At 48.8% G+C, this 12,427-nt stretch overlaps 1 protein-coding gene across 2 annotated transcripts in view; it reads left to right on the forward strand.

The window, feature by feature from the left end:
- The window catches only part of kdrl (kinase insert domain receptor like), a 210,341-nt gene that overhangs the window by 63,831 nt on the left and 134,083 nt on the right, over positions 1 to 12,427 (forward strand). The window lies entirely within an intron of this gene.

Genomic DNA, 12,427 nt, shown 5'->3' on the forward strand with positions numbered 1-12,427 from the left:
ATTGATGAAATGCCTTACCTCTGGAGCTTGGAGTTTTTAAAGTCTGCTCCCCATTCAGGAGACTAGCAGCAGCACATCGCGTGTGAGACTCCACCCCCAACATCAGCCCCCAGCCCCCAACACCCTCTCCTTCCTGCTCCACAGCAACACTGCTCACCACCCCCAACCCTGTGCAACACCAGCCTCCAACACCAACACCACCCCCTGATCCCAACACTGCCCCCACCCACAACCCCATGCAACACTGCCCCGAACCCAACCCCACCCCCGCCCCAATCCTATCCAAAACTGCCCCCAACCCCAACACCACCCCCCCACTCCTGTGCAACACCGCCTCCCTGACCCCAACACTGCCCCCATCAACTCGCTCCCGTGCAACACTGCCCCGAACCCAACCCCACTCCCAGCCTCCAACCCTGCCCTGCCCCCAATCCCACCCAACCCCGTCCCCGCCCCCAACACCATCCAACACTACCCCCACCTGCCCCCTAACCCCGTACACACCAGCCCTCTCTCCAGGGCAGCTAGACTGTACACCAACACGTCTGCTGCAGTTGCCATTGTGGGGTAAGTCTCCAAATAGCACGCACACACATACACACATACACACACACAGCCACACACACACAACTTTTTACTGCAACTTTTGGACAGGTTCTGTACAGGCAATGTTGGAGAGATTATCTGGGGAAGAAGGGGTTTAGGTAACTCCTCTGTGTAGAACTCCAGGGAAAGTGTGGGAAGAGAGAGAGGGTGGGCAGTCAGTCATTTGGAGGCGGTGCCCTATGTGAGGCTGTCTGTCAACATGGCACCTATTGTTAAAGTTCACTTGAGAATGTAACTTTAAGAAAGTTCTGGAATTTACATATGAAAGAACTGAAACCAACATGTCCATTCCAAAAGATGAGACTTAACAACAATCCAGGTCTTTTTCAATATATAATTTCAGTTACATCACACTGAAAACTTTGCTACAAATTCTGTGTCCTACGATTTTATACTCCACAACCACCTGATGAAGGAGCAGCGCTCCAAAAGCCAGTGCTTCCAAATAAACCTGTTGGACTATAACCTGGTGTTGTATGATTTTTAACTAATTTCATCTCAGTTTGGTTTCCATGAGTGAATAACAGCTGAAAGATTTCCTCTCAGTTGCAGCTTGTGGAAAAAGCCTGCATGGTACTCATAGAGCCTTGCTACAGAAAGAAATGAAAAGAGCTTGGAAAGCTGTGGGAAAGCAGTCGGTATTTGCTAGCCCCCTGAATCAGGAGTGGAGATATTGAGAGTTGCAAGATCGGAAAAGAAATGGTGGTGTCTCGAATAGTCAAAAGAGACCCCAATAAAATCTGGCCCTAGAGGATCGCTGGAACACTAAGGAAAATCATTGTGAATTCCAGGCTTACTTTGAGTTTGGCCCAGGAAAACTGAATGAACTTTCAAGATATCTCTTGTGGCACATTGGGTGGGGGAGTAGTTTAAAAAAAAACTAGGTTTCTAGCATATGCCTTTGCAAGCTGCAGTATTACGTTAAGCTTGCTTTGTATAATTTCTCTTTATACACAACAAAGTTTGTCTTTGTTTCAAAAAGATGAAACCTTGAGAGGTGATTCGATAAGTTTGACTGATAAATGTTTGGATTTCTTTTTTGAATGTTAGCAGGCCCTTACAAAATCATAACAGTACACAACTTTCTTCATGCATGTTTCTGATTAAGTATAAGGGAATAGTTCTTTCTATATCTAATATTCTGTAAAAGAAACACAAATTCTCAAAACAAGTGCAAATTCTCAAAATCATTAAAGTGCCTATAGCTTATCTGTGAAGTAAATTATGTGCCACCATTGAATACCAAGCTATGTTCAGCTTTACCTCAACCAGTTTTCTCTGGAATTAAGTTGAAATAACTATCACCAATCAATCATGACTGGTAGGAGGAAGAAAACATTCTTTCTACAAATGCCAACCTGTCAAATTGGAATATAGCACATTTACTAATTTCACTCATTTTTCCATAAAAGTTATTTCTGTTACAGTTCTGGCAAATATATCACACGTGGATGTTTAAATTGAGTAAAATAATTAAAGGCTAATTACATTTTTGTGTTGGTGAAGAAGCTTTCTTTTGTTCATGTCATGTTAACTTCACTGTCTAATCCATGAATTTCCGTGTTTGAAAACAAAGAAGGTCATGAAGATATTCTAAGGAGATCAACTAAGAGCAGAACTTGACTGGGTTACTCAATTTTATTCTGGATTAGTGGTGCTGGAAGAGCACAGCAGTTCAGACAGCATCCGAGGAGCAGTAAAATCGACGTTTTGGGCAAAAGCCCTTCATGCAGAGAGCCTGAAAGGTGGAGAGATAAGCTAGAGAAGGATGGGGGTGGGGAGAAAGTAGCATAGAGTACAATAGGTGAATGGGGGAGGGGATGAAGGTGATAGGTCAGGGAGGAGAGAGTGGAGTGGATAGGTGGAAAGGAAGATAGGCAAGTAGGACAAGTCATGGGGACAGTGCTGAGCTGGGAGTTTGGAACTAGGGTGAGGTGGGGGAAGGGGAAATGAGGAAACTGTTGAAGTCCACATTGATGCCCTGGGGTTGAAGTGTTCTGAGGCGGAAGATGAGGCGTTCTTCCTCCAGGCGTCTGGTGGTGAGGGAGCGACGGTGAAGGAGGCCCAGGACCTCCATGTCCTTGGCAGAGTGGGAGGGGGAGTTGAAATGTTGGGCCACAGGGCAGTGTGGTTGATTGGTGCGGGTGTCCCAGAGATGTTTCCGAAAGCACTCTGCTAGGAGGTGTCCAGTCTCCCCAATGTAGAGGAGGCCGCATCAGGAGCAATGGATACAATAAATGATATTAGTGGATGTGCAGGTAAAACTTTGATTGATGTAGAAGGCTCCTTGAGGGCCTTGGATGGAGGTGAGGGAGGAGGTGTGGGTGCAGGTTTTGCAGTTCCTGCGGTGGCAGGGGAAGGTACCAGGAAGGGAGGGTGGGTTGTAGGGGGGCGTGGACCTGACCAGGTAGACACGGAGGGAATGGTCTTTGCAGAAGGCGGAAAGGGTGGGGAGGGAAATATATCCCTGGTGGTGGGGTATTTTTGGAGGTGGCGGAAATGTTGACGGATGATTTGGTTTATGCGAAGGTTGGTAGGGTGGAAGGTGAGCACCATGGGCGTTCTGTCCTTGTTACAGTTGGAGGGGTGGGGTCTGAGGGTGGAGGTGCAGGATGTGGACGAGCTGCGTTGGAGGGCATCTTTAACCACGTGGGAAGGGAAAATGCAGTCTCTAAAGAAGGAGGCCATCTGGTGTGTTCTGTGGTGAAACTGGTCCTCCTGGGAGCAGATACGGCGGAGGCGGAGGAATTGGGAATACAGGATGGCATTTTTGCAAGAGGTAGGGTGGGAAGAGGTGCAATCCAGGTAGCTGTGGGAGTCGGTGGGTTTGTAAAAATATCAGTGTCAAGTCGGTCGTCATTAATGGAGATGGAGAGGTCCAGGAAGGGGAGCGAGGTGTCAGAGATGGTCCAGGTAAATTTAAGGTCAGGGTGGAATGTGTTAGTGAAGTTGATGAATTGCTCAACCCCCTCGCGGAAGCATGAGGTGGCACCAATGCAGTCATCAATGTAGCGGAGGAAGAGGTGGGGAGTGGTGCCAGTGTAATTATGGAAGATCAACTGTTCTATGTAGCCAACAAAGAGACAGGCATAGCTGGGGCCCATACATGTGCCCATGGCTATCCCTTTGGTCTGGAGGAAGTGGGAGGATTCGAAGGAGAAATTGTTAAGGGTGAGGACCAGTTCGGCCAAACGAATGAGAGTGTCGGTGGAAGGGTACTGTTGGGGACGTCGGGAGAGGAAAAAACGGAGGGCTTGGAGGCCCTGGTCATGGCGGATGGAGGTGTAGAGGGATTGGATATCCATGGTGAAGATGAGGCATTGGGGGCCGGGGAAATGGAAGTCTTGGAGGAGGTGGAGGATGTGGGTGGTGTCTCATACATATGTGGGGAGTTCCTGGACTAGGGAGGATAGGACAGTGTCGAGGTAGGTAAAGATGAGTTCCGTGGGGCAGGAGCACGCTGAGACAATAGGTCGGCCAGGGTGGTCAGGCTTATGGATCTTCTGCAAAGACCGTTCCCTCCGTGACTACTTGGTCAGGTCCACGCCCCCCCCCCCCCTACAACCCACCCTCCCATCCTGGCACCTTCCCTTGCCACCGCAGGAACTGCAAAACCTGCGCCCACACCTCCTCCCTCACTCCATCCAAGGCCCAAAAGGAGCCTTCCACATCCATCAAAGTTTTACCTGCACATCCACTAATATCATTTATTGTATCCATTGCTCCCGATGCGGCCTCCTCTACATTGGGGATACTGGACACCTCCTAGCAGAGCACTTTAGGGAACATCTCTGGGACGCCCGCACCAATTAACCACACCGCCCTGTGGCCCAACATTTCAACTCCCCCTCCCACTCTGCCAAGGACATGGAGGTCCTGGGCCCCCTTTACCGCCGCTCCCTCCACCAGACGCCTGGAGGAAGAACGCCTCATCTTCCGCCTCAGAACACTTCAACCCCAGGGCATCAATGTGGACTTCAACAGTTTCCTCATTTCCCCTTTCCCCACCTCACCCTAGTTCCAAACTTCCAGCTCAGCACTGTCCCCATGACTTGTCCTACCTGCCTATCTTCTTTTCCACCTATCCACTCCACCCTCCTCCCTGACCTATCACCTTCATCCCCTCCCCCACTCACCTATTGTACTCTATGCTACTTTCTCCCCACCCCCACCCTCCTCTAGCTTATCTCTCCACGCTTCAGGCTCAATTTTAGTGCTCCTTGGATGCTGCTTGAACTGCTGTACTCTTCCAGCACCACTAATCCAGAATCTGGTTTCCAGCATCTGCAGCCATTGTTTTTACCTACTCACTTTTATTCTGTCAAGCATAACTGTGGTACATTTCTCTGTCAATGACTGAGGGGGCAACCCATGCCTGTATTGTACATAGGTTGTTACAGAACTGTACCATCTCCTGTAAGGAGACCAGAGTCAAATTCCACAGCATGGATGATATTTCCAGGCGCAGCCAAACCTTCCTCAATTGTCTGCTTCCTTTCAACATAGCTCCAGATGTGTCAGACATGTGACTGATGCATTGCTCAATAGGGTCAGTACTTACAACTCCCTTCCCACCAAAAATAAACTGTACTGTAGCATGACACATCTGCTCACACTGTTGTATTTCAAAAACTGCAGAAACAATACCAAATCCATCTACCTACTCATCTTGCTACCCTGTGATCTTTCTCATGTCAGTCACTCAACTTGATGCAATCAGGTGCTGTAGGATTGGCTGTGTCAAGTACCATTAAGACTTCAGTACAACAACTGTTCCAAATTGTTCCAAATGCAATTTGTAATCGAACTTTACACGCTATTTCATAGCCATGAACCAAGATCATGCTGACCAACCTCCATTCATCAAGAGCTATTACAGCCTGAAAAAAAGAGAGAAGGCATGGGATGGAATTAGGTGAAAGTTATGTCCCCTATGCTGATACTTTGATTGGGAGCTGAATTGGTATCTGCTGATTAGCAGTCTATTTGGGCCTTTGCTTAGGTCTTTCACATTCACATTTTTCTTGCTATGTATTCTAACTAATTTTTATCCACAAAGGATCTTTTAAATATCAAGAAGGACTCTCTTCTCTATTTCACTTTAAGCATCAATAACTCAAAGACATAATTTGAAAGTATTTTCCATTCCTGAGAAAAAAAACTAACCCCCCTCTCAGTTCTTATATAATGGAATTTACTTCTCAATGTTTATTCATTTGGATTTCAGAATATTTTTTTTTATTACTCAATAAATTGTATTTACTAAAAGGAAATACCTTCGATATGATTTTTCACATAACTGCCTTTGCTTCAGAGTATAATCCATTGGGAATCTAATGACCTAGTAGTATTATTGCTGGACTGTTAAGCCCAAGTAATGTTCTGGGGACCTGGGTTTGAATCTGCCATAACAGATGGTGGAATTTGAACGTAATTTAAAAATCTGGAATTAAGGGTCTAAATGATGACCATGAATCCATTGCCGATTGTTGGAAAAACACATCTGGTTCACTAATGTCCTTTAGGGAAGGAAGGTGCCATCCTTACGTGGTCTAGCCTACATTTGACTCCAGACCCACAGCAATGTAATTGCATCTTACTGCCGTCTGGGCTATTAGGGATGAGCAATAACTGCTGGCCTAACCAGTGATGTCCCCATCCCATGAATGAATAAAAAACATAATTTTATCAATTTCAGACTGGTACAAATATTGATTTATAATACAAACAGTTGATGTTAATTCCAGACTCTGAGCACAAAATGTGAATTTGAAGTTAGATACGAGTGGGAGACAGGACTACAACACTTTACATATTCCCCGACAACACAATTCACTTTTGGGAACACAGGATTATATCATTTAAAGTAATTCCAAGGTGCAGAACATTCAAAGTTATTCAAATACTGAATAGTTTTGTTCACTGTGAATCTGTGTGTTCTACTATATTTAATATTGGCAACATTGTGCAATCACTTTTCTTGCTTCTGCACTTCCTAACAAACTCCATGCATGGCCTGTTAAGTTTACTTTTGAATTCAAAGCTATAATTTTATGAACACATTTACTGTGGAAAGAAAAAAAATGCGATGAATAGTTTAAATTACCATCAATAATGAAGCTGAAGGGAATCAGTTTAGTTCAGTTGGCAGGATTGTAGGTTTACAGAGCAGTAGGTTGCTAACAGCGTGGGCTCAATTCCTGTCACTAGTTTGAGGTTACTGTGAAGGACTGCCCTTCTCAATCTCTTCCCTCACCTGATGTCTGGTGGCCCTCAGGTTAAATCACCACCAGTTGCTTCTCTCTCAAATGACAGAGCAGCCTCAATGGTCAGGTAAGACTATGGCAACACAACAACTCATTGGAAGATCTAACTTTTACATACTTGTGTTATTTAAACTAACCACTCTCAATCAGCATGGGTAAAAGACAAAACCTACTTTAAAATCTCAGAAAGGTGTGCTTAATAAATAAGCTGATGACTTGCAGTTACAACTATCGATACATCCTCTCTCTAACATACTGTTGCCTGGATCCCCCCTGGTTGTTGCCTATGTGGTGTCATTTTGGTCCTTGGCTGATTACAGAGGAACCTCAATTATTTGAATACCAGTTATCCGAAAATCAGATTATCGGAAGGAGATCCCGAGGTCCCGATAGAAACTTTACATCAAAGACGTGTGTCTGACAATAGACAATAGACAATAGGTGCAGGAGTAGGCCATTCTGCCCTTCGAGCCTGCACCACCATTCAATATAATCATGGCTGATCATCCTTAATCAGCATCCTGTTCCTGCCTTATCCCCATAACCCTTGATTCCACAATCCTTGAGGGCTCTATCCAACTCTTTCTTAAATGAATCCAGAGACTGGGCCTCCACTGCCCTCTGGGGAAGAGCATTCCACACACCCACCACTCTCTGGGTGAAGAAGTTTCTCCTCATCTCTGTCCTAAATGGTCTACCCCGCATTTTTAAGCTGTGTCCTCTGGTTCGGCACTCACCCATCAGCGGAAACATGTTTCCTGCCTTCAGAGTGTCCAATCCTTTAATAATCTTATATGTCTCAATCAAATCCCCTCTCAGTCTTCTAAACTCAAGCGTATACAAGCCCAGTCGCTCCAGTCTTTCAGTGTAAGGTAATCCCGCCATTCCAGGAATTGACCTAGTGAACCTACGCTGCACTCCCTCAAAAGCCAGAATGTCTTTCCTCAAATTTGGAGACCAGAACTGCAGACAATACTCCAGGTGCGGTCTCGCCAGGGCCCTGTACAGCTGCAGAAGAACCTCTTTGCTTCTATTCTCAATCCCTCTTGTTATGAAGGCCAGCATGCTATTAGCCTTCTTCACTACCTGCTGTACCTGCATGCTTACCTTCATTGACTGGTGTACAAGAACACCCAGATCTCTTTGTACTGCCCCTTTACCTAAATTGATTCCATTTAGATAGTAATCTGCCTTCCTGTTCTTGCCACCAAAGTGGATAACCATACATTTATCCGCATTAAACTGCATCTGCCATGCATTTGACCACTCACCTAACCTGTCCAGGTCACCCTGTAATCTCCTAACATCCTCCTCACATTTCACCCTGCCACCCAGCTTAGTATCATCAGCAAATTTGCTAATGTTATTGCTGATACCATCTTCTATATCATTAATATATATTGTAAAAAGCTGCGGTCCCAGCACTGATCCCTGCGGTACCCCACTGGTCACTGCCTGCCATTCCAAAATGGAGCCGTTTATCACTACTCTTTGTTTCCTATCAGCCAACCAACTTTCAATCCAAGTTAGTACTTTGCCCCCAATACCATGCGCCCTAAGTTTGCTCACTAACCTCCTATGTGGGACTTTATCAAAAGCTTTCTGCAAGTCCAGGTACACTACATCTACTGGATCACTCTCATCCATCTTCAGAGTTACACCCTCAAATAATTCCAGAAGATTAGTCAAGCATGATTTCCCCTTCATAAATCCATGCTGACTCTGACTTATCCTGTTACTACTATCCAGATGTGTCATAATTTCATCCTTCATAATAGACTCCAGCATCTTTCCCATCACTGAGGTCAGACTAACTGGTCTATAATTTCCTGCTTTCTCTCTCCCACCTTTCTTAAAAAGTGGTACAACATTAGCCACCCTCCAATCCGCAGGAACTGATCCCGAATCTATCGAACTCTGGAAAATAGTCACCAACGCATCCACGATTTCTCGAGCCACCTCCTTCAGTACCTGGGGATGTAGACCATCAGGCCCCAGGGACTTATCAACTTTCAGACCAAACAGTCTCTCCAACACCAATTCCTGGCAAATATAAATTCCCTTAAGTTCAGGTCCTTCAGCCACTGTTACATCAGGGAGATTGCTTGTGTCTTCCCCAGTGAACACAGATCTGAAGTACCAATTCAATTCTTCTGCCATTTCTTTGTTCCCCATAATATATTCCCCTGTTTCTGTCTTCAAGGGCCCAATTTTAGTCTTAACCATTTTTTTGCCTTTCACATACCTATAAAAACTTTTACTATCCTCCTTCATATTTTTGGCCAACTTACCTTCGTACCTCATTTTTCTCTACATATTTCCTTCTTAGTAATCCTCTGTTGTTCTTTAAAAGCTTCCCAGTCATCCGTTTTCCCATTTATCTTTGCTATGTTGTACTTTTTTTCTTTTAACTTTATATGTTTCTTAACTTCCCTCGTCAGCCACGGCCACCCATGCCTCCTCCTTGGATCTTTCTTCCTTTTTGGAATGAACTGATCCTGCATCTTCTGCATTATACACAGAAATATCCACCATTGTTCCTCCACTGTCATCCCTGCTAAGGTATTGCACCATTGAACTTTGGCCAGCTCCTCCCTCATAGCTCCATAGTTCCCTTTATTCAACAGATATATTGTCACTTCAGATTGTAGCCTCTCCCTTTCAAATTGCAGATTGAAGCTTATTGTATTATGGTCACTACCTCCTAATGGCTCCTTCACTTCGAGGTCCCTGATCAATTCTGGTTCGTTGCACAATACCAGATCCAGAATTGCCTTCTTCCCGGTAGGCTCCAGCACCAGATATTCTAAGAATCCATCTTGGAGGCACTCCACAAAGTCTCTTTCTTGAGGCCCAATACCATCCTGATTCTCCCAGTCTACCTGCATGTTGAAATCCCCCATAACAACTGTAGTAACATCTTTGCGACAGGCCAATTTCAGCTCCTGATTCAACTTACATCCGACATCCAGACTACTGTTTGGGGGCCTGTAGATAACTCCCAAGAGGGTCTTTTTACCCTTAGAATTTCTCAGCTCTATCCACACTGACTCTACATCCCCTGATTCTAGGTCCCAGTGATCGCGTCTTTTGTTTACAGTGAATAAACAGACACCATCTCCAAATGACTGACCTCCCGCCCTCTCTCTCTGTCCCCACACTTTCCCTGGAGTTCTACAGAGGGGTGTACCCTAAACCCCATCTCTTGGTAACCTCTCCAACATTGTCCTGTACAAGACAAACGTGGAATGTGTCAAAAAAGTTGCCGTAAAAAGTTGTGTATGTGGCTGTGCGTGTATGCATTATTTGGAGACTTACCCGAAAAAGGCAGCTCTAGCAGCAGCAGTCTTGTTGTTGGAATATAATCTGTCTGCCCCAGGAGAGGGGGCCAGGCCGGATGGGGGGAGTTAGGTGGCAGTGTTGGACCAGATTGGGAGCGGGCAGTGTTGGAAGAGGTTTCGGGGTCAGGCGGGGGGGGGGGGGCGGTGTTGGGTGGGGTTGGGGGTAGGGCAGGCGTTGTTGGATGGGGATGGGGGCAGGAGGTGTGGGTGGGGCGGTGTTGGACAGGGTTGGGGGAGGGGGGGCAGTGTTGGACGGAATTGGGGTGCAGGGGTTGGGGGCGGGGTGTGGTGTTGGACGGGGTTGGGGGCGGGGCAAGCGGGCGGGTGGTATTGGACGAGGTTGGGGGTAGGGGGAGTGGTGTTGGATGGGGTTGGGGGCAGGACAGGTGAGCGGGTGGTGTTGAACAGGGTTGGGGCGGAGGGGTTGGGGCGGGGTGTGGTGTTGGACGGGGTGGGGGTTGGGGGGATGGTGTTGGACAGGGTTGGAGCAGAGGGGTTGGGCGGGGGTTTGGTGTTGGAAAGGGTTGGGGGTGGGGGTACGGTGTTGGACGGGATTGGGTTGCAGTGGTTGAGGGCGGGGGGGTGGTGTTGGACGGGGTTGGGGTGCAGGGGTTGGGGGCGGGGTGTGGTGTTGGATGGGGTTGGTGGCGGGGGGGATGTAGTTGGACCGGATTGGGGTGCAGTGGTTGGGGGCGGGTGGTATTGGACGAGATTGGGGATAGGGGGAGTGGTGTTGGACGGGGTTAGGGGCAGGGCAGGCGAGTGGGTGGTGTTGGACAGGGTTGGGGCGGAGGGGCGGTGTTGGACGGGATTGGGGGTGGAGGGATGGTGTTGGACAGGGTTGTGGCGGAGGGGTTGGGCGGGGGTTCGTGTTGGAAAGGGTTGGGGGCGGGCTACGGTGTTGGACGGAATTGGGGTGCAGCGGTTGGGGGCGTGGGGGGTTGTTGGATGGGGTTAGGGGTGGGGGATGGTGTTGGACTGGATTGGGGTGCAGGGGTTGTGGGCGGGGGATGGTGTTGGACGGGGTTGGGGGCAGGGGTTGGTGTTGGACTGGATTGGAGTGCAGGGGTTGGGGCAGGGGGTTGTGTTGGACAAGGTTGGGGGCAGGGGTGCAGTGTTGGACGGGATTGGGGTGCAGGGGTTGGGGGCGGGGGATGGTGTTGGACAGGGTTGGGCCGGGAGGGCGGTGTTGGATGGGATTGCGGTGCAGGGATTGGGGTGGGGGGTGGTGTTGGACGGAGTTGGGGGCAGGGAGGGCAGTGTTGGACGGGATTGGGATGCAGGGATTGGGGCGGGGGGTTGTGTTGGACAGGGTTGGGGCGGGGAGGGCGGTGTTGGACGGGATTGGGGTGCAGGGGTTCGGGCAGGGGGTGGTGTTGGACAGGGTTAGGGGTGAGGGGGCACGTTGGATGGGGTTGTGGTGCAGTGGTTGGGGCGGGGTGTGGTGTTGGACAGGGTTGGGGGCGGTGGACAGTGTTGGACAGGATTGGGGCGCAGGAGTTGGGGGCGCAGGGGCGATGTTGGATGGGGTTTGGGTGGGGGCGGTGTTGGACAGGGTTGGGGGTGGAGGCAGTGTTGGACAGGATTGGGGTGCAGGGGTAGGGGCAGGGGGTGGTGTTGGACAGGGTTGGGGGCGAGGAGCAGTGTTGGACAGGTTTGGGGTGCAGGGGTTGGGGGCAGGGGGCGGTATTGGACGTGGTTGGGGCGGGTGGCGGGGTTAGACGGGGTTGGGGCGGGGGGCTGTTGGATGGGGTTGGGGTGCAGGGATTGGGGGCATGGGGGCGGTGTTGGACGTGGTTGGGGCAGGGGATGGTGTTGGACAGTGTTGGGGGCAGGGGCAGGCGGGTGGGCGGTGTTGGACTTGGTTGGTGGGTGGGGGTGGGCGGGGCCAGGGGCAGGTGAAGGGCGATGCTGGACCTGGTTGGGGGGTGGGGCGGGGGCAGGTGGAGTGCAGTGCTGGCCTTGGTTGGGGAGTGGGGTGCGCGGGGGACAGGGTTGGGGGTCAGGGTCTCACGCACTGTGTACTTCTGCAGTCTCCTGAAAGGGGAGCAGACTTTAAAAACTCCAAGCCCCAGAGGAAAGGCATTTAATCGATTATCCGAACTAAATAGTGCCTGCCCATCTCGTTCGGATAATCGAAGTTCCCCTGTATAATACTTTGTACATAAAGCTCTAATACAGTAGTAGTGTGAACAATCTAGAAAAGAAGATGAG

This window comes from Chiloscyllium punctatum, chromosome 25 (genome assembly GCF_047496795.1).
Source record: "Chiloscyllium punctatum isolate Juve2018m chromosome 25, sChiPun1.3, whole genome shotgun sequence".
Taxonomy (NCBI): domain Eukaryota; kingdom Metazoa; phylum Chordata; class Chondrichthyes; order Orectolobiformes; family Hemiscylliidae; genus Chiloscyllium; species Chiloscyllium punctatum.